At 44.5% G+C, this 22,944-nt stretch overlaps 1 protein-coding gene across 1 annotated transcript in view; it reads right to left on the bottom strand.

Moving 5' to 3' along the window:
- TEC (tec protein tyrosine kinase) overlaps positions 1–22,738 on the bottom strand; it is an 83,593-nt gene extending 60,855 nt beyond the window's left edge. The window contains exon 1 of the mRNA XM_087724783.1: positions 22,616–22,738. The gene's annotated coding sequence lies outside the window, so the exon portion shown is untranslated. The remainder of the gene's footprint in view (positions 1–22,615) is intronic.
- Positions 22,739–22,944: the final 206 nt, after the last annotated feature.

The following is a 22,944-nucleotide window of genomic DNA, read 5'->3' on the forward strand; positions in this document are numbered from 1 at the left end:
GTGTAAGAAAAGCCTCCAGGCTCTTTCTCCCCTTTGGGGAAACAATATCTCCATTTTTTTGGCCTTGGTACATTGAATCTCTGGCGATGCTTCTGAACTGGACTCTGCGCGCCCCTGGACTTCTCTGCTTCTTCATTCTCTTTGTCAACCCGCTTTGACTTAAAGGCAAAGTGCATCCATCTCCTGACTCTTGATTTGCAACCTCTCCAATCAAGTATGATCTCTGCCACTCACATTGAGAAATTTATAATAGCAATAGCAATAGCAGTTAGACTTATATACCACTTCATAGGGCTTTCAGCCCTCTCTAAGCGGTTTACAGAGTCAGCATATCGCCCCCAACAACAATCCGGGTCCTCATTTTACCCACCTCGGAAGGAAGGCTGAGTCAACCCTGAGCCGGTGAGATTTGAACAGCCGAACTGCAGAACTGCAGTCAGCTGAAGTAGCCTGCAGTGCTGCATTTAACCACTGTGCCACCTCGGCTCATAGCTCCAGCATACAACTGCTTGCGAACTTCCAATCTACAGGCTACACTCACGGCAGGACAATGCTACAGTCAACATGTCTTTCTTTCTACACAAATCTGACAGGCAGGTTACACCAGGATCACTAGGCCAGTACTCAACTCAACCAACTTAGATGGCTAAAGGCGCCGTGGTGGCACAGTGGTTAAAATGCAGTATTGCAGGCAAACTCTGCCCGCAGCCAGTTTGATCCTGATCAGCTCAAGGTTGACTCAGCTTTCCAGCCTTCTGAGATCGGTAAAATGAGGCCCCAGATTGTTTGGGGCGATATGCTGACATTTGTGGGCAGCTCAGAGAGTGCTGTAAGACACCATGGAGCGATATTATAAGTCTAGCTGCTATTGCTGTTGCAAAACCCATCACTCTTGTCCATCAAGATTTGCCTCCTTCCCCTGCTAAAGCCATCCACGTTGAGGGAGTGATTGGTGGCTGCTTTCCTGCTGGCATAGAAACCCATCAATTATTGCACCTTACCAATCTGTTAGGATAGTAGCATTCACTGTCCTCAACACCAAGGCAGAGTTGAGATCGCATATAGTCCTGAGCAGTGGTGAAATTAAAAAAAAAAAAAATAGACTACCGATTCTGTGGTCTTTGCTTGGTGGGTGTGACAGGGGAAGGATACTGCAAAATTCCCATTCCCTCCCCACTCCTGGAGGAAGGATATTGCAAAAACTCCATTCCCTCCCCACTCTGGGGCCAGCCAGAGATGGTATTTGCCGGTTCTCCAAACTACTTAAAATTTCCACTAACGGGTCTCCAGAACTTGTCAGAACCTGCTGAATTTCACCCCTGGTTCTGAGTACGTAGACAAAAGGGACACGGTGGCTCAGTGGCTAAGACACTGAGCTTGTCTACCAGAAGGTTGGCAGTTCAGTGGTTCAAATCCCTAGCGCCGCGTAACAGGGTGAGCCTCCGTTACTTGTCCCGGCTTCTGCCAACCTAGCAGTTCGAAAGCACGTAAAAAATCCGAGTAGAAAAATAGGGGCCACCTTTGGTGGGAAGGTAACAGCGTTCCATGCACCTTCGGTGTTTAGTCATGACCATGGAGACCTCTTCGGACAGCACTGGCTCTTCGGCTTTGAAACGGAGATGAGCACTGCCCCCTAGAGTCAGGAACGACTAGCACACATGTGCGAGGGGAACCTTTTCCTTTTATGTGGACAAAGCAAATTGTGCCACTGCATAAAATAAAGGAAAGCACATTCAGCTCTCTGTCTGAATGTGCCCTTATGAGTCAAACACAGTCTTCCAAGCAAAAAGAATGACCCTGAGAAGGAACAACAAAAGAATCACAACTCTTGTTCTCCAGAAAATATTCCCTCCACCAACAAGTTGTACCAATCTAATTATACAGGCAATACTCTCATAAATCTCCACTTTAGCCAAACATCCATTACTTAAAAGTAAAGAGAAGGTGGGCAGAAGGGAGAGAAAAAGAAGAAGAGGAGGGAGGAAGAGAAAGAAAGAGAAGGAGAGAAGGCAGGAAGGGGAAGAAAAAGGATAGAAGTAGGGAAGAGGTAAGGGAAGGAAGAAGGGGACGGAGACGAGGAAGGAAGGAAGTAGAGAAGGAAGGGAGGGAGAAAAGAAAAGAAAGAGAAAATGAGTTGGTGCCTTAGCAGGTGCGAAGGATGGTAAACAAAGCATTTTAAACTATACCTTATAACTTTCCAAATGGAATAATAATAATAATATAAGAATGGCAAAGAAAAAGAATAATTATGTGAATGTATATCTATAAACAGTATGTAAGAGAATAAATGAGAGTAAAAATATAAAGCATAATACAGGTAAATAATATTTGGTCATACGTAGCTAAGTTTAAATAAATAAAGAAACGTACATAAAAATGGATAACGAATAAGGAGATTATGAATGAAAAGATAGAAACGTATAGTAGGAAAAACACTAACTGCGAAGAAACAGATTCGGAACTGCGGTATGATATACGATGGAACTTATTGTTCCTACGTTGTTTTTAAGTTATGTGTTTGTTTTTGTTGATGTGCTTATGTGTTTAAAATAATTTAAAAAAAAATAAAAGTAAAGAGAAAACAGCAGAATTTTTATAGAAATACAAAGTTAGCAGAGTGGGGCAGATTAGAAAACAAGATACATGGAAACTACCTTTCTCTTGATCCTTTTCTTCCTCCATTGGTGCCTGAACCACCCCAGCATCTGAGGTTCACAACTGAATCACAAACTAAAAGCTCTTGGAAATAAGGGCTATTCCCTAGAAAACAGGCCTTGTGCAATGATCCTTCTGTCCCACAAAGCCATCAGAAATGTTGCACGGAGGTTAGAAGATGAGAAGCCCAAGGGAATCGAAGCCAAGATGAACAGCGATCACACACATATAGGGGGGAAAAAAAGACATACGAGACAGGGGGGGGAAACAACTTTTGAGGAAGAGGGGAAAAACCGCTCGTGTATCGTGTGACTGTGAGAAAGAGGAAACAGCCTGTGGTAGGCAGAGGAAGCATAATTGAAGACGGACATCAGTGGTTTAGCAGCCTAATAATCCAAAATAAAATTTTATGTGATGGCTCAACATGTAAAATATTCTTGGATCTCTTAAAGTGAACATGGAAAAGGTTTTGTCTTGGCTGTAATTGCACTAGAAAACAGCAAAACAGGGTATTTTGGGGGCATCATTTCTACTTTACTTGCTTTGATGTATTTGTGCTATTAAATGACAAAGACATTTCAAGGAATAAATGTCTATAAAATATTGTCTGTGCTACAACGAAGGAAAGGGAATGGAGATTTTGCAGTATCCTTCCCCTGGAGTGAGGAGGGAATGGAAATTTTGCAGTATCCTTCCCCTGGAGTGAGGAGGGAATGGAGATTTTGCAGTAACCTTCCCCTGGAGTGGGGAGGGTATGGAGATTTTGCAGTATCCTTCCCCTGGAGTGGGGTGGGAATGGAGATTTTGCAGTATCCTTCCCCTGGAGTGGGCTGGGAATAGAGATTTTGCAGCATCCTTCCCCAGGAGTGGGGAGAGAATGGAGATTTTGCAGTATCCTTCCCCTGGAGTGAGGAGGGAATGGAAATTTTGCAGTATCCTTCCCCTGGAGTGAGGAGGGAATGGAAATTTTGCAGTATCCTTCCCCTGCCATGCCCACCAAGCCACACCCACCAAACCACGCCCACTGAACCAGTAGTATATTTTTTTTAATTTCACCACTACTTTCTACCTCTCCTGCTTTATATCTGAGGTTTTCTTCCTTCCCATCACTCCTTACCTTCTTGTTCGATTGGATGCCTTGGAATTTATGCTTGGGTTTTGGTCCTAAAAATTGGTCAAACCCCCCCCCCCCCCAGTTTTAGTTTAAAGCTCTTCGGATAAGCTGAGCCACTCATTTTCTGAGTACATTTTTCCTGGTTCTTGAGAGGTGCAGCCTATCCCTTGCCAGGAGCCCTTCCTGTAGGCAATGCAGACACGGCACACATAGTTTGCATACCAGTTTACATAGATTAAATACCAGCTTACATAGCTATTTTTCACGCTCAGGTTTTTATCTTTCTTCAAGTTCCTTTTGCCTTTTATTGAGGATGCTGGATTGTCCTCACTTGGTTCACAAAAGTGGATTGTGACTGAAAATCAATTAATGGAAAAGTACAAACAGCACGAAGATGCAAACAGCAACTTCAGTCTAGTACAAGGGTGTCAAACTGGATTTCTTTGAGGGCCACATCAGGGTTGTGTTTGACCTTGGGGGGCTGGGATCGGCATGGCCAGGGTGGGTGTGGCCAGCTTGACGACACTCCTGTTGGGGGCGCCTGTGGTGGTACGAGAGCTCTGCCAGCAAAAACGGCTCCCGAGCTCCATTTTCGGCTGTGACAGCGTCCTGCAATCCTCTGCCAGTGAAAATGGAGCTCCCATTTTAGGCAGCCTAAAATGGAGCTGTGGAAGAACCACTGCTGGCTGGTTCTTTGCTGTTTCCTAGGTGGCCCCATGGGCCAGATCTATGTACCCCGGAGGCTGGATCCGGGCCCCAGGCCTTGAGTTTGATGTGCCTGGTCTAGGACAATGAGGAAGAGGTTGCAAGTGTGATTACTTTTAGAGTTAACGGCATTATTATTTTATCTGCTCTGCCAAGTGGAACCGATATCTTATGTAAGCAAGCAAAACTTGTGTGAACAGGAAATACACCGATGAGTATCTAAAACTGTAATTTCATTGGGCTGGCGATCCACTCCACAACTCCCACACAGTCTTCTCAAGCATTATGTGCTGAAATTTTGTCAACTAATGCCATAAAGCTAGAGTTCTTATTATAAAGCAGGAAATGCATACAATCATTCAAGTGGAAAATAATTTTGGCTAAAATATTTTGAGTACAAAATCTAATGGAAAGACCTTTAAAAGAGAAAAAAAGAGATAAGAAGGCGCAGTTAAATATTAATAATAATCATTGTTGTACATATTGAAAATGTAAACTGAGATTCTCTGGAAGATTAAAAACGTATGCGATTAAGTCAGTGGTCCTAGCATTTTCTGAATGCTTATTTAGAAGTCCATCACGACAAAAAGTTTAAGAAATGCACCTAGTACCAATGTCTCGTAGGAAATAATAAATACTAAAATGAAATGAGAGATGATGCTGTTCCTTTTTCTTCGCTCACACTCTCTTCCGTGTGGCAGGCGGAGAGGAAAATTGGTGAAACTCTCCTTGTATATAAATATAATATCTGAAATTGGATTAAGAAGAGCCACTAAAATAGACTAAATAATGCCATGTCTTTCCCACATCTCTAAAGAAACATAAAGCTGCACTTTTTATGTTGTTTCCTACTTATGCCCTTGAATTGTTTTCACTGACACTGGTTATGTCTCAATTGACACTTTACCCTCCCCATTAAGGAAATTGTGGAGCATGTTAAAACCACAACTGACAAGGCCCGTTTAGGTGTCACCACAACTAATTTTTCAAGGTAGCAGGAGAAATCCTAAACATTCAACCTGTTTCATCAGGAGGATTATGTCCACAACAATCATAGGATACCCTACCCAAAAGACTCTATAGCTATCATGTTTAGTTAGTTAGTTAGTTAGTTAGTTAGTTAGTTAGTTAGTTAGTTAGTTAGTTAGTTAAGTAAGCAAATAGATAGGTAGGTAGGTAGGTAGGTAGGTAGGTAAGGAAGGAAGGAAGGAAGGAAGGAAGGAAGGAAGGAAGGAAGGAAGGAAGGATGTCCCCAACAATCATAGGATACCCTACCCAAAAGACTCTATAGCCATCATATCTAGTTAGTTAGTTAGTTAAGTAAACAAATAGGTAGGTAGGTAGGTAGGTAGGTAGGTAAGGAAGGAAGGATGTCCCCAACAATCATAGGATACCCTACTCAAAAGTCTCTATAACCATCATGTCTAGTTAGGTAATTAGTTAGTTAGTTAGTTAGTTAGTTAAGTAAGCAAATAGGTAGGTAGGGAAGGAAGGAAGGAAGGAAGGAAGGAAGTCCCCAACAATCATAGGATACCCTACTCAAAAGTCTCTATAACCATCATGTCTAGTTAGGTAATTAGTTAGTTAGTTAGTTAGTTAGTTAGTTAGTTAGTTAGTTAGTTAGTTAGTTAGTTAGTTAAGTAAGCAAATAGGTAGGTAGGTAAGGAAGGAAGGAAGGAAGTCCCCAACAATCATAGGATACCCTACTCAAAAGTCTCTATAACCATCATGTCTAGTTAGGTAGTTAGTTAGTTAGTTAGTTAGTTAGTTAGTTAGTTAGTTAGTTAGTTAAGTAAGCAAATAGGTAGGTAGGTAAGGAAGGAAGTCCCCAACAATCATAGGATACCCTACTCAAAAGTCTCTATAACCATCATGTCTAGTTAGGTAGTTAGTTAGTTAGTTAGTTAGTTAGTTAGTTAGTTAGTTAGTTAGTTAGTTAGTTAGTTAGTTAGTTAAGTAAGCAAATAGGTAGGTAGGTAAGGAAGGAAGGAAGGAAGTCCCCAACAATCATAGGATACCCTACTCAAAAGTCTCTATAACCATCATGTCTAGTTAGGTAGTTAGTTAGTTAGTTAGTTAGTTAGTTAGTTAGTTAGTTAGTTAGTTAAGTAAGCAAATAGGTAGGTAGGTAAGGAAGGAAGTCCCCAACAATCATAGGATACCCTACTCAAAAGTCTCTATAACCAACATGTCTAGTTAGTTAGTTAGTTAGTTAGTTAGTTAAGTAAGTAAGTAAGCAAAAGGGTAGGTCAGTAGATAGGTAGGTAGGGAAGGCAGGAAGGAAGGCAGGAAGGCAGGCAGGCAGGCAGGCAGGCTCCTCCAGCAACATTATGTTATATGTAGGTGTCATTACAACCAATTTCTCAGGGTAGCAGGAGAATTCCTAAACATTCAACCTGTTTCATCAGGAAGACGATGTCCCAAACAGTCATAGGATACTCTACCCAAAGGCTCTATAACCATCATGTCTAATTAAGTAAGTAGGTAGGGAAGGAAGGAAGGAAGGAAGGAAGGAAGGAAGGAAGGAAGGAAGGAAGGAAGGAAGGAAGGCTCCTCCAGCAACATTATGTCATATGTACCTTTTAGAATGGACTTCTTCAAAGCATGACTTTTTTTTTTGTGATGGCTCAGTGGTTAAAGACATTCTCCTTGTCAGCTGAAAAACTGACAGCTCTGGTTTGAGACTCGAGCATCATGCAACAGGGTGAGTTCCTGTTACTTGCCCCAGATCCTATCCACCTAGCAGTTCAAAAGCATGCAAATGCAAGTACATCAATAGGTACCACATCAGTGGGAAGGTAACAGCACTCTATGCGCCTTGGCATAAGCCATGCTGGTCACAAGACCATGGGAATATCATCTTCAGATAATGTGGCTGCCTTGCATAAGAAACAGACATGAGCAACGCCCACTAGAGTCAGACACGACTGGATAAGGCAAACCTTCAGCCTTTTTCTTCCCAAGATGAAAAAAGTTGCCATTATAGCAATATTTAAGTTGGCATGCAATTTGGCATATTAAAATAGCACCAAAGACAGAATTTTACATGGAAATAGACCTATATGAAAAGAATCTCAAGAATTATTTGTTTGCATTAGTGTCTCCTTTTTTGCAACAATCCAACGGTGTGATATACAAGGGGGCGGGGGAGAAGTGTGAAAACCATTAAAGATATATGAGGTTGGCATGTCAGCATTTCCGATTGCTTAAGTGTCAAAACGTTTTTTTTTTAATTAACAGTGACTTGTTCCCCCAGCTACCATGAAAACAGCTGTGATGAGAAGGGAGAGGAGGGAGGAAGGGAGAGAAAGAGAAGGAGAGAGGGTAGGAAGGGGAAGAGAGAGGGGAAGAGTAGGGGAGAGGTAAGGGAAGAAAAAAGGGGAAGGAGAGGAGGAAGGAAGGAAGTAGAGAAGGAAGGGAGAGAGAAAAGAAAAGAAGAGAAAATAAGGTGGTGTCATAACAGGCGCTAGGGATGGTAAACAAAACAATCCAAACTGTACCTTATAATCTTTTAAATGGAATAACAATAGTATAAGATTGGCAAAGAAAAAGAATAACCATGTATACCTAGATTTGTATGTAAGAGAATAAATGATAGTAAGAATATATAGCACAATATAGGTAAACAATATTTGGTTATAAATAGCTAAGAATAAATAAATATAGAATAGTACATAAAAATGGATAACGAATAAGGACACCATCAGGGGTGGGTTTCTCGCCCCGTTCCAACCGGTTTGGTTGGAACCGGGCCGGCGGCATTCTTGTGCACGCGCACGGTGCACGCATGCGTACTAGCATCTGCGCGACGCTCCAGCTGCTCCTGGACGATCGCGCAGGCGCTGTATGCGTCCTGCGCATGCGTGGAAACGCAGAACTCGTCAAAACTGGGTAAGGACCGCAGGTGGGCGGGCGCGCCCTTCGCCGTTCCCGGAAGTTACTTACTTCCGGGTTCAGCGACCAACCGGTTCGCAGGGACTACCGTGAACCGGTTGAAACCCACCCCTGGACACCATGAATGCAAGATAGAAATGTATAGAAGGGAAAACACTAACTGCAAAGAAACCGATACGGAACTGCTGTATGATATATGATGGAACCTCACGTTCCTATGTTGTCTTAAGTCATGTGTTTGTTTTTGTTGATGTGTTTATGTGTTTAAAATAAAATTTTAAAAACAGAGAATGCTCTGTCTGCATTATCGTTTTGTTATTTGTGGTTTTTTTTTTTAAAAAAAACCCTTTTTTTAATCTAGTGGCATATTGGAAAGGAAAGCCTCCTTCCATTTTTTATTTGCAGATAACTTTCCAAAAATTGAACAAATGGGACAAGATTTGGACCAGAAAGAAAGTGGTGAGGAAAGTAGATGTGGCAGGGAGGGAGGGAGGGAAGGAGGGAGCCAGCCACTCCCTCTCAGTCTCTCTCTCTCAATCCAATCCACCTCACAGGGTTGAGGTTGCAGGGAAAATAGGAGAGGGAGAGAATGCATGTTCGCCACCTTGAATTACTTATAAAATAATAAAGAAGGGAGGGGGGGAAATCAAATAAATAGACAGCAAGTTGAAATGCTGCCATTTTGTCCAGAACACATTTGATGCACCCCACCTTGTGTATCCTAAATCACACATATACACAAAGCCATAAGGGCAATCTATGATTGCGCAAGAGGAAAATACCAATGTTTTCCAGAAGGCATACTCCGCAGAAACTTCCCCCTCTTGTTTAAATCACAGTCTTTCTACCTTTGGCTCACACATTATTCAGCTTTTCTGGAAACACGGGTTTCTTCAGCCTGCCTTCACCATCGCTTACTTGTTGCCGTGGTAGTAAATGAGACGGGAGACCTTCAAATGCCTCGTGGTGGAGATGGGATGGAAGGCTTGCATCTTGTTCTGATCTAGGCTTCCCAAGAGCATGAAGCAAACTTCTGGTCCCCACAAAAAACCCCTTTTATTAATTGGGAATTCTGCTCATTCACATAACAGCAAAGTTTTTCCAGGGAGGATTTACAGTCACAGACCTTATCTGGCTTGGAGAGCCGACAGGCAGATATCTGCACAACTTGGCAAGGAGCCCCTGAGAGTCACAGACCAATTAAACGAACTAATGGTCTCCTGCAAACTCCACTCCCCTTTCGCTCCTCTTTTATTCCCTCTGGGAGGGGCCATTCATCGTCCATCTGTGGCCTTACTCCCAAGTCTTTAGCTGTTCCCTTCGTCTGGCCACTCTGCGCATGCACACACTGGGAACAGGCTCCAGCTGTTTGTCTGCCTCACTGATGTCTGACTCTGAAGGCATCTGATAAGTGGCATAGGGGTCTGGCCTCATCTCTGCCTCTGACGCAGAGCCCTCATCAGAGCCTTCCCCTGGCTCCAGGACTGGCCCATGTTCCTCCCCAACCTCCTCACTGTCCGAATCTGCTGCCAGTTCTTTATCAGATCCTGGTCAGTTGCATTAGAGTCTATCTAGAACCCTCTAATACAGCTGTTCTCAACCTGTGGTCTGCAGACTCTTGGGGTGGGGATGCAATCTTGTCACACTGGGTCCGTGAAGGCTTGAAGGAATGTTGTTATTTAAATCTTGAGTTAATTCCTGGCCATGGTTCATGGTCACAAAAGGTATTTAAAGGGGGGTCCATGATAAAGAATAGGTTGAGAACCATCGTTCTAATGAAATCCAGAGCACAGAGGTTCTCTGGCACCTGAGGTAAATTTCATAATTGGTGGCTGTTAATTAAAACTTACACCAGCCTGCTTTTCTTGAGGTATGTTGGACTTCTGTTTCCAGGCATGGAACAAACTGCCAGCAGTATCTAAGAATTTTGAACAGGCAACCAAATTAGTACCCCAACAAAAAACTCCAGTCATTTTCCTGGATTTATCTGCAAGGTTATTTTGTAATGATGAAGGAATCCAAACCGTGTTAAAGGGGCAAGGCCCACAAACAACATGCAAGGCACAACTTCACTTCAACCACTTGATCTCCATCCAACGAAATGACCTACTCTCTGGCGAACAGCAATGAACTTGGATCCAGGACTAGCTCTGCAAACAGGCATAATTTAGTTTCCTCTAAGAATTCCATAGTTTGGTATTTCTGGGAGTTGGAAGTCCACAAGTCTTAAAGTTGCCAAGGTTGAAGATGACCCCTGTCTTCTTAGAGCAGGGGTCTTCTTCAACCTTGGCAATTTTAAGACTTGTGGACTTCCAACTCCCAGAAATTGAAGTCCACAAGTCTTAAAGTTGCCAAGGTTGAAGATGACCCCTGTCTTCTTAGAGCAGGGGTCTTCTTCAACCTTGGCAACTTTAAGACTTGTGGACTTCCAACTCCCAGAAATTGAAGTCCACAAGTCTTAAAGTTGCCAAGGTTGGAGACCCCTGATCTACGAAGTTCATATGATAGGAATACAGAGCAGAATCACATTTTCCAAACAGAAGGCCAGGGGAGAAGACTAAATCCTTCTTCATTAAGTCCTGAAGACACCCGATATCAGACATTTGGATTACATATCCTGCTGCCATAGTTCAACCATAGCTTATTAAAAAAAATTTTTTTGCAGGAACTAGGTAGGTCTAGTTTAATGAACAGAAGGACCAGGGGAGACATGATAGCAATGTTCCAATATCTCAGGGGCTGCCACAAAGAAGAGGAAGTCAAACTATTCTCCAAAGCACCTGAAGGTAGAACAAGAAGCAAGGGGTGGAAACTAATCAAGGAGAGAAGCATCTTAGAACGAAGGAGAAATTTCCTGACAGTTAGAAGAATTAATCCATGGAACAACTTGCCTCCAGAAGTTGTGAATGCTCCAACACTGGAAGTTTTTAAGGCGATGTTGGATAACCATTTGTCTGAAGCGGTGAAGGGTTTTCCTGCCTAGGCAAGAGGTTGGACTAGAAGACCTTCAAGGTCCCTTCCAACTCTGCTATTCTATTCTAGCTTTAAATAAACCACAACTGGTAGGGATCACCCCCAATGCTCCTAAAATAATGCTTTAGCTTTGTGTGTTATATAAACACACCAGTGTCTATGGTGTATGTATTCTACACAGTTCTTTAGCTTTTAAAAAATACAGAACAATGACTTACCTCATCAGACTACACTGGCTGTCTGTGTGGATTGATTGATTTTCCACTGTTGCTTTGTTATGGAAAAAATAACTATTCCCACAGTTGCTTTTGCTATCATTTATTATCGTTGTGTTATACCATAGACTCTTAGAACCGAGAGAGATCTTGGCTTTCTTCTAGTCCAATGCCCTAAGGCAGGAAAATCTTTATACCATCCTGGGCAAATGATTGTCCAATCTTTTCTTGAAAACCTCCAGCCAGGAGGCAAGCCGTTCCACCGATTAATTGTACTCACGAAATTAATTTCGTGATTAATTGTACTCAGGAAATTTCTCATTTGTTCCAGGTTGGATCTTTCTTTAACAAGCTTCCACCTTTTGTTTCTTATCCTGCCCTTATGTTCTGACCTGGGCTTCCCCCAAAGAGCACGAGGCAGAGTCCTGGTCCCCGACAAAACCCCTTTTATTAAAGGAATGTGGATTCCTCTCATTCACATTCAGCAAAGCTTGGCAAACGGTGCTTCAAAGGAATATTTATGACTACAGACCTTATCTATCTTGGAAAGCTGCCATGTAAATATTTTCCAAATGAGGTGCTGTGCAAGGAAAAAGCGGGCACAGAGTCTCTGAGATTCACGGACAGATCTTCACACTCCTGAAATGAATCTAACGACCAAACGAACAGATTGTTTCCCGCAAAAGCCCACTGCCCTTTCGCTCCTCTTTTATTTCCTATGGGAGGGGCCATTCACTGTTCACCTGTGACTTTACTCCCAAGTCCACCCTGATTTCTAAATTGTTCTTTTCTTCTTGCAGCTCTGCGCATGCGCACACTGGGAACAGGCTCCAGTTGTTCTTCTGCCTCATTGCTGTCTAGCTCTGTAGTCACTTGATCACTGCCAGATGGCCTTGGCCCCGTCTCTGTCTCCGATGCAGAGCCCTCATCTGAGCCTTCGCCAGCCTCCAGGACTGACCAATGTTCCTCCCAACCTCCTCACTGTCCGACTCTGCTGCCAGCTCTGCTGGCCGCTGGCTGGCCACAACACCTTAGAAGAATAAATTGATGCCCTCTTCCCTCTGACAGCCCTTCACAGTCTGTATTGTAGGACAGCTGCCATATCGCTCCTAGATTTATACAGAAATCCACCACTGTACAAATGGCGTGTGTGTCTGTGTGTGTGTGTGTAATTACTGCAGTGGTGAAATTCAATTTTTTTTACTACCGGTTCTGTGGCTGTGGCTTGGTGGCCGTGGTAGAACTTACCGTATTTTTCGGAGTATAAGATGGACCTTTTTCCCTCAAAAAAGAGACTGCATCTTATACTCTGGGTAAACTCTGGGTGCATCTTATACATCGAATACAGCATTTCTGCCTCCCAAAGCCCCACCCCCTTCACCAAAATGGCTGTGCAGAACCTTATGGAAGCTTTCAGAGAGTTCCTGGGCGCTGGGGAGGGCAGAAATGAGCAAAAAAAACCAGGCTATCCCCCCCCAGCAGCACTCTAATAAGTCTCCATGGGGCTATGCATGCATTTTTTTGCTCGTTTCCCCCCCCCCCCCCCGGAGCACTCTGTAAGCCCCCGGAAGGCTATTGATGCCATTTTTTTGAAGAAAAAAAAACACGGGCCCGTTTTCATGAAAAACGGGCCGTTTCGTGAGGTTTGCAGAATGCAAAAACTTTTTTTTTCCTTTTGGAAAGCTCTTTAACTGATTGATGACAATTACATTGATCAAGTGCTGTGCCAGCAGAAACACCTACCTATCTACTGTATTTCTCTCTCTCTCTATCCCTCTATCCCTCTACCTACCTACCTACATACCTACACACACTCTCTCTCTCTCCCTCCCTCCCTACTGTATTTCTCTCTCTCTCCCCCTTTATCTACCTACCTAACTACTCTCTCCCTCTCTAACCCTAACCCTAACCCTAACTCTCTCCCTACCTACCTACCTACTGTATTTCTCTCTCTATTTCTCCCTCCCTCCCTTTATCTACTTACTTACACACTCTCTCTCCCTACCTACCTACTCTATTTCTCTCTCTCTCTATTTCTCTCTCTCTTCTATACCTTTATCTACCTACCCACCTATCTACCTACCTACCTTTCTCTCTCCCTACCTATCTACTGTATTTCTCTCTATCTATCTCTTTCTATTTCTCTCTCGCTATCCCTCTACCTACCTATCTACACTCTCTCTCTCTTCCTACCTACCTACTGTATCTCTCTCTCTCTATTTCTCTCTCTCTCTCTCTCCCTTTATCTACCCGCCTAACTACTCCCTCTCTCTCCCTACCTACCTACTGTATTGCTCTCTCTTTCTCTCCCTCTCTATCCCTCTATCTACCTACTTTTTTAAAAAAAAATTGCCTCTTCAAAACCTCGGTGCGTCTTATACTCCGAAAAATACGATACGTTTCTTTAGCCATTCATTATACAATTGAGCTGCCAGATTTCTTATCATCTCTGTTGCTCTTCTCTGCATCCTTCTTAAACCTCAACGTCTTTATTTATATTGTTGCGACCAGAACGAGAAGCAGTATTCCATGTTTAGCATCACTAACGCTACATAGAGTGGAACTGTCACTTCCCTCTGTTGATGCAGCCTAGGTGTGTGTTGACTATTCGGGCAGTTGTAGCACACTGCTGGTTCATATTGAAGCAATATGGGTGTGAGCCATTTGGAACCAGGCCGCGGAAGGCGTGGGCGACCGCATGAACACACATCACCCACCGTTTCTGCGGCCCGGTTCTCAACCCTTTGCAGCCTGGAAGTAGGTCACAGCCTGGGGGGTTGGGGACCCCTGGGTTAAACTGTTCCTTTATTCAAAGAAAGGAATTTATCCAATTTCGTTTTTGTTTGGAAACTGCTTCTGTGCGTGTGATAGAAAAATGAAACTTTGACTTTGGTTGGGCCGATTAGAGAGTTTTGTTGTTATGCAAACACAATGGTGAGATTCAGCCAGTTCGCATCTATTTGGGGAGAACCGGTTGTTAACTTTCTAAGCAGTTCAGAGAACCAGTTGTTGGAAGAAATCTCCTTTTGCTTTTTCCCATTTTACAGGGCTAATCCTGTAAGGAAGGCAGGAAGGAAACATTCTGGTGTTGTTTCTAGCCTAATCTTTATTGCCCTGCTTACAGAAACTGCCTCTCCGGTTAACCCTTATTACATTGCAACAGCTACGGCGAAGCGCCCATCAACCTGAGTGACGCTGAGTTGGCCACGCCCACCCAGTCACATGACCACCAAGCCACACCTACTCAGCTGGTCATTAGGGCAGAGAACCCGTTGTTAAATTATTTGAATTCCACCACTGTACAAATGGTGTGTGTGTGTGTGTGTGTGTGTGTAATTACTGCAGTGGTGAAATTCAATTTTTTTACTACCGGTTCTGTGGCTGTGGCTTGGCGGCCATGGCAGGGGAAGGATACTGCAAAATCTCCACTCCCTCTCCACTCTGGGGCCAGCCAGAGGTGGCATTTGCCGCTTCTCCGCATTACTCAAAATTTCTATTACTGGTTCTCGGAATCTGCTGAATTTCACCCCTGATACTATTGCATAAAAGTAAAAAGTTGAGGTTGTAATGTTATTATTTCCTGTGCTAAAAAGGGTCTGGTCAACACCTCTTTTTCTTTTCCCTTTCTACCCCCACATCCTCTCTTTTTCCATTTTCCCCTCCCCTAGTTCACATTGTATGCATTTTCTTTTTGTATTTTATATTCTGATAAACTACAGGTAGTCCCCAATTCCCAACAGTTTCATTTAGTGACTGTGCAAAGTTACAATAGCACTGGAACATCCACACGGCCATAGGATAAAATTCAGACACGTGACAACTGTCTCACATTTATGACGGTTGCAATGCCCTGGGGTCATGTGATCTCCTTTTGCAACCGTTTGCAGGGCCGGATTTCCCTAGAGGCTAACTAGGCTTCAGCCTAGGGCCTCAAGATCAAGAGGGGCCTACATTCAAATTGTTAGCAAAATTAAAATTACACTATTCTAAAAACAGTGAACACTAAAACACTGAACCGAAAATAAGGAGAAATTCTACGCATATGACTAATAAACAAACATAAAAATGTATTGGTTAAGATCGTTCCAGCGCCGCGGCAGTTGGGGAGCCCGCCCACGTTCCCGGCACCGGCGGTCGGGCGAGAGGCGCGGCCGCTCCCAGTAGCCGCCCCGTCGACGCGGAGCCCACCAGCGGCCAGGCAGGTGAGGGTGAGGGGGCCGAGCCGGGCAGCTGAGCGCAGCAGGGGAGGCGGCTGGCCTCGCTGCCTTTGCCGCAGAGCAGAGCCGCCCTCCGTCGGGAGGCCAGCTATATATATTGATATATATTGATATATATCACAGTAATGATGTATTTTATTGTCTCTCATGTAATTTACAAACTTAAAAATGGGAGGTGAAAGGGCCTCATAAGTGGAATAGCCTAGGGCCTCTTTTCATCTAAATCCGGCCCTGACCGTTTGCAAAAGCAAAGGCAACGGGGAAACCAGATTCACTTAACAACTGCGTCACTAACTTAACAACCGCAGTGTCTCACTCAAAACTGCGGCAAGAGAGGTCATAACACGGTTCGCTTCACAACGGCCTTGCTTAGCTACATGAAATTCTGGGCTCAGTTGTGGTTTTAAGTTGAGGACTGCCCGTAATAAAAGTTTTGAACATGAAAAATAAATCCATGCTGGCTTATTTTAACTCTGGGAGCCAACCAGAGTTGTTAAATGAATAGCCAGGTTAAATAAAATAATTAATAAGTAACAACCCACCAGTTTTATGTTGGGGAAACAATGTCCATATCTACCTGGAAAACTGAGCTAAAGAAATCACAGATAAATCAATTATGAGTAAGTGTGACATATAAACATGGCCTCTGATGGCAAACAATGTGAGTATAAACAGAGCGTCACTATTAAGACACGGCCTCGTTCCTCGTTGTTAACTGAACTTCCTGTTGTCAATCTATACATCTGAGTGCAGGCTATCTATTATTATAGAATATCCTTGCTGGCTATTTCAGGACAAAGTTTGAGATTCATCAGCTTTCTTAGTAGTCCAAAACTTTCACATTTAGGCTACGAGGTCAGCAGGTACTGGCTGACTCATAGTAATATTGAAACCATGTTTCTTGTAATCCAGGTGCGTCAAACTTGAATTCATTCAGGGCCACATCAGGGTTGTGTTTGACCTTGGGAAGCGGGGGGGGGGGGCATGGCCAGCATGACATCACTTGTGTTGGGGGTGCCTATGCTCGCCCAAGGGCTCTGCCAGCGAAAACGGGCTCCCGAGCTCTGTTTTCAGCTGCAACGGCCTCCTGCAACAGTGAAAATAGAACTTGGTGGGGGCACCCTAACCCTCACGGGCTCGGTTTTCGCTGGCAGAGACACTGCGGGCCAGTAATTCGCTATTTCAAGGGCAGCCTTGCGGGCCAGGTCTAAACACCCCGCAAGCCGGATCCGGCCCCCCCACGCCTTGAGTTTGACACCCCTGTTGTAATCAGAGAAATGAATCATCAACATGTTTGTAATAGGAAGGAGGGAGGGAAGCAGGGAGGGAAGTAAGGAGGGAAGGAGGGAAGGAAGGAAGGAGAGAAGGAGAGAAGAAAGGAAGGAAGGAAGGAAGGAGGGAAGAAAGGAGGGAATCTAAGAGAAAAGAAAGGAAGGAGGGAAGGAGGGAAGGAAGGAGGGAATGTATGAGAGAAGGAAGGGGGGAAGGAAGGAGGAAAGGGAGGGGGAAGGGAAGGAGAAAAGGAGAAAAGAAAGGAGGGAAGTAAGGAGGGAAGGAGGGAAGGAAGGAAGGAGAGAAGGAGAGAAGAAAGGAAGGAAGGAAGGAGGGAAGAAAGGAGGGAATCTAAGAGAAAAGAAAGGAAGGAGGGAAGGAGGGAAGGAAGGAGGGAATGTATGAGAGAAGGAAGGGGGGAAGGAAGGAGGAAAGGGAGGGGGAAGGGAAGGAGAAAAGGAGAAAAGAAAGGAGGGAAGGAAGGAGGGAAGGAGAGAAGGAGGGAGGGAAGGAAGGGGAGTGGGAGAGAAGAAACGAGGGAAGGAAAGAGGGAGGGAGGGAAGAAGATGCCTAACTTTTGATGTCCATAACGATCTTGTTATTATGGAAAAGTCTCGAAACGTAGTCAAATGTAAAGCAAAACAGTGGTGGATGTTGTATTGTCTTTTGCAATCTATTGGCTGTTGTATTTTTCTTTTACTAATAAAAAAAACAACATGTTTGTAATAATTGCCTGGGCATTAATTTAAAATGTATAGTTTCACCTAGCAGGGTGATTACGGGAAATCCTTAGCCAGTTCATCTTTTATCGTAAGGCCGTTAAATTGAAGTTGAGCTTTAGAAAAAGGTTCAGCAACTCTATGAATAAAAGCAAGAAGGATCTTAACAATAGCTTAAAAAAAACCCCAATTTCATCCACATCAACTACTGTATTTTTCAGAGTATAAGACTAACCTTCCCCCCCCCCCAAAAAAGAGGGTGAAAATCTGGGTGCGTCTTATCAACTTAATACAGCATTTTTTGCCCTACCGAAACTCCACCCCCTTTGCAAAAATGGACACGCAGAGGGTTTGAGAAACTTGCAAAGTATTGTACAGGCTGCAAAGTAGAGGCTGTTTTTGCTCCCCCCCCCCACCAGTCCCCACTAGCATTCTACAAGCCTCCCAAATTCTGCATGCCTTTTTTTTGCAAAATATGGTCCATTTTTTGCTCATTTCCCCCCCCCCCAACCTCCAGGAGCACTCTACAAGTCTCCTAAAGCTCTGAATGCCCCCCCCTTTTTTTGTGCAGAGGGTTTGGGAGGCATGCAGAGTGCAAACACTTTTTCAAAAAATTTACCTCTTCAAAATCATGGTGTGTCTTATACTACGGTATATCTTATAGTCCTAAATAAGGTATTTTTTTTTAAAAAAAGATTTCTGATCTACCGTATTTTTTGGAGTATAAGATGCACCCTTTTCCCTCAAAAAATTTACCTCTTCAAAATCAACCTGTCTTCCAAAACTCCGTCCCTTCACCAAAATGGTTGTGCATAGCTTGTAGGAAGCTTTTAGAGAGCTCCTGGGGGCTGGGGAGAGCAGAAATGAGCAAAAAAATGGCCCTTTTTTTCCTCAATTGTACCCCCCCCCCCAGCCCCCAGGAGCACTCTATAAGCTTCCTAAAGGCTATCCAGGCCCTTTTGTTTTTACGAAAAATGGGCCGTTTTTTGCTCATTCCCCCCCCCCCAGCACTCTGCAAGCCCCCTAAAGGCTATTCATGCCATTTGGGGGGGGGGCTTGTTTTTGGAAAAAAACGGGCCATTTTTGGGAAGTTTGCAGAGTGCAAAAACTTTTTTTTTTTAATTTGCCTCTTCAAAACCTTGGTGCGTCTTATACTCCTGTGCGTCTTATACTCTGAAAAATATGGTATATATCTTCTCTGGAATCTAGGTGTGAAAATGTTTTTCAAAACAGTTTTCAGTATTTATCTCCTCTTAATCAACCCCTTAAGTCATTCAAATATCAATTCCGAAAGTCACTGAAGGAAGGAACATTTTTATCCTGGTGCAGACACACATAAATGCTATCTTTATTTCAAGTAATTCACGGTGGAAAACATGCTGTTGAATTTCCTTTCCAAGTTATCTTAACGAAAGCCCTGTGAAATAAATACAGTTAGTCCTCGACTTACGACGACAACCGAGGCCAAAATTTCTATAGCTAAACGAGACAATTGGTAAGCAAATTTTGCCCCATTTCACGACCTTTCTTGCTACGGTCATTAAGTGAATCACTGCAGTTGTTAAGTTGGTGACATGGTTGTTCAATGAACCTCGCTTGAGTTTGCTTGTCAGAAGGTCGCAAAAGCTGATCCCATGCCCCCGGGGCACTGCAACCGTCATAAATATGAGTCAGTTGTCAAACATCTGAATTTAGATTGACCATGGAGATGCTGCGATGGTTGTAGGTGTGGAGAATGGTCATAAGTCACTTTTTTTCAATGCCACTGAAACTTTGAGCGGTCATTAAATGAATGTTGTAAGCAGGATTGAAATTCAGCAGGTTCTCACAGGTTCTGGAAAACCAGTAGCGGAAATTTTGGGTAGTTCGAAGAACCGGCAAATACCACCTCTGGCTGGCCCCGCCCCATCTATTCTCTGTCTCCCGAGTCCCAGCTGATCGGGAGGGAATGGGGATTTTGCGGTATCCCTCCCTTGCCACGCCCACCAAGCCACGCCCATAGAACCGAGAGTAAAAAAAAAATGAATTTTACCACTGGTTGTAAGTCAAGAGTTACATGTAGTTATTGCTCCCTTCTGACTGGAAGTGGATACTTAAAATTAGTTTCCCCAGTTCCAGCCCAACGTCCGAACCCAGTTACTCCCAGTATGCTTCATTGCAATTCCCATCAGCCGAGTTCTTACACGACCAGAGAGAAAGCCTATAGTAGACCCTGCATTGTCACTATTTCTAGATTGTCTGTTGACACATTCTGGTGCAAGAAACATACAGAACTTAGTTGTAAATTCAACGTTGTGAATTCAAGTAGCTGGAAAACTAGAGTTTTCACCCAAGTCGGGCACCATATTCATCAAAAGGCTGCTGACAACTGTAAAGAGCATGCCATACAAGGCAGTCCTCGTCCTAAAGACCACAACCAAGGCCAACATTTCTGCCGTTAAGTGAGACCTTTTGTTAAGTGAGTTCTGCCCCCTTTTTTACGACCTTTCTTGCCCCGGTTGTTAAGTGAAGCACTGCAGTTGATAAAGTTAGTCACCTGATTGCGAAGGGAGCCTGGCTTCCCCACTGACTTTGCTTGTCCGAAGGTCGCAAGACGGGATCACCTATGACCCCCCCAGGACACAGCAACCGCCATATGTCTGAACCAGTTGCCAAGCATCTGAATTTTGAGATCACAGGAACCATGCAGAATGTTGCGAAAGGTTGTTAGGTAAAGGTTCCCCTCGCACATGTGTGCTATTCGTTCCCGACTCTAGGGGGCGGTGCTCATCTCCGTTTCAAAGCCGAAGAGCCAGCGCTGTCCGAAGACATATTCGTGGTCATGTGGCCGGCATGACTAAATGCCGAAGGCGCATAGAACGCTGTTCCCTTCCCACCAAAGGTGGTTCCTATTTTTCTACTCGCATTTTTATGTGCTTTCGAACTGCTAGGTTGGCAGAAGCTGGGACAAGTAACGGGAGCTCACTCCATTACGCAGCGCTAGGGATTCGAACGGCCGTGCTGCCGACCTTTCTGAAAAAATGGCCGTAAGTCCCTTTCTTCAGTGCCTTTGTAAATTTGAACGGTCACTATGGGAACTGTTGTAAGTCAAGGACTATCTATACCAAGTCTTGGGAAAGCTCCAATTCCAAAGATTCGGTAGGATCCTTCCAAGATATTCCCATGAAGACTTTCTGGGCCGTGAAGTTTAAAGAATTCCCCTCCTCCCCCCAGCTGCCAATTACTAGTACGGTTCAACAGGTTTAACAGATTAACAAGAGTTGGAAGGGACCTTTTAGGTCATCTAGTCCACCCCCCACCCCCATCCGGCCCAAACAGGAGACCCTACACCATTTCAGACAAATGGCAGTCCAATCTCTTCTTGAAAGTCTCAAGTGATGGAACTCCCACAACCTTCTGTCCCATGGGTTGATTGTTCTGTCCGAAAATTCCTCCTCATTTCTAGATTGAATTTCTCCTTGATCAGTTTCCATCCATTATTCCTTGTCTGCCCTTCAGGTGCCTTGGGAAATAGCTTGACCCCCTTCCTCTCTGTGGCAGCCTTTCAAATATGGGAAGACTGCTATCATGTCTCCCCTGGTCCTTCTCTTGACTAGACTAGCCAGGCCCAGTTCCTGCAACCGTTCTTCATATGTTTTAGTCTCCGGTCCCCTAATCATCCTGGTTGCTCTTCTCTGCACTCTTTCTAGAATCTACAGTCTCCACAAACTTATAGTGTGGTGGCCAAAACTGGATGCAATATTTTAGGTGTGGTCTTCTTTACAAAGGCTTTATAGAGTGGCATTAGTACTTCACTTGATTTTGATTGTATCCCTCTGTTAATGCAGAGTTGGAAAGCGTGGCACGACAAAACCACGGTCCACTAAAGCACGCCCGATTAAAGCGCGTACGTGATGTCATCAGCAGCGCGACAAATACGACCGCGGAGAAAAAAGGGCGCTTTAAAAAGCGCTTTTAAAGCAAGCCGATTCACGTAAAGGTAAGGGTTAGGTTTAGGGTTAGGGTTAGGGTTACGTTAAGTGTTAGGGTTAAGTTTAGGGTTAGGTTAAGGGTTAGCGTTAGGTTTAGCGTTAAGGGTTAGGTTTAGGGTTAGGTTTAGGGTTAGGTTAAGGGTTAGGTTTAGGGTTAGGTTAAGGGTTAGGTTTAGGGTTAGGTTTAGGGTTAGGTTTAGGGTTAGGTTTGGGGGGGTTAGGGTTAGATTTACGCGTTAATTTTAACTTTACCACTCACAGCGTGCTGTTTTCGTCGCGCTGTGATGACGTCACGTACGCGCTTTCGTTGAGCGCCCTTTAGTTGGAAGGGACCTTTTAGGTCATCTAGTCCACCCCACCCCCACCCCGGCTCAAACAGGAGACCCTACACCATTTCTGACAAATGGCAGTCCAATCTCTTCTTGAAAGTCTCAAGTGGCTTTTTTTTTGGCTATCACCCACACACTTCTGGCTCATATTTAGCTGGTTGCCAACTAAAACTCCCAAGATCCCTCTCACAGTTACTGCGATTAATCCTGGTTTCACCCAGTTTGTATGTGTGCTTGTTGTTGTTGTTGTTGTTGTTGTTGTTGTTGTTGTTGTTGCCTTAGTGTTTACCACTTCCTTTTAGCACCGTAAGGTCCAAGGTTCGGGATTCTAACGCAGAGTAAAGTTGTACAGAACAGCCCAACAAGCGAGCTAGTGCTTGTTCCCTTGGACTTACAACCAGGTGTAGAAACCATTCAATCCAGCAGTTCAAACACCTGCCGCCTGCGCGGGGAAAGTCAAGGAGACTTACGGACCGGGGCTCCGTCTGTAACCACCGAAAGTGACTTGCAAAAAAAAGGGAGAAGCGGTTTGGGGTTTCCCCCCCTCTTACCTGACCGTACGAAGCGGAACCTGCCGGCGGGGCGAAGGACGAAACGACACCGCGGTGGGAAAAGAGCCGAACAGCCGCGACTACTGCCGGCACCGCCGCCGCCGCCCACTACCACCGTCTTCCTCCGTCCCCTTGACGGCGGGGAGGCAGCTTCCGAGACGGCGCTTGTTAACCTCGCCCTCTCCGGAGTAACAGCGCCTTTCCGCGAGGGCTGGTTGTTCGCTTTCGTTGGGGGAGAAGCAGGTCGCGCCTCGCAGCGGACGGAAAGGAAGCCAAGGCTGCCAAACTTTGGCTGGGCGGCTGGCGCGCCGCGCCTTCGAAGCGCTCGC

The sequence above is a fragment of the Thamnophis sirtalis genome, unplaced genomic scaffold (genome assembly GCF_051295495.1).
Source record: "Thamnophis sirtalis isolate CommonGarterSnake01/CBP01778 unplaced genomic scaffold, rThaSir2_p1.2 scaffold_10, whole genome shotgun sequence".
NCBI lineage: Eukaryota > Metazoa > Chordata > Lepidosauria > Squamata > Natricidae > Thamnophis > Thamnophis sirtalis.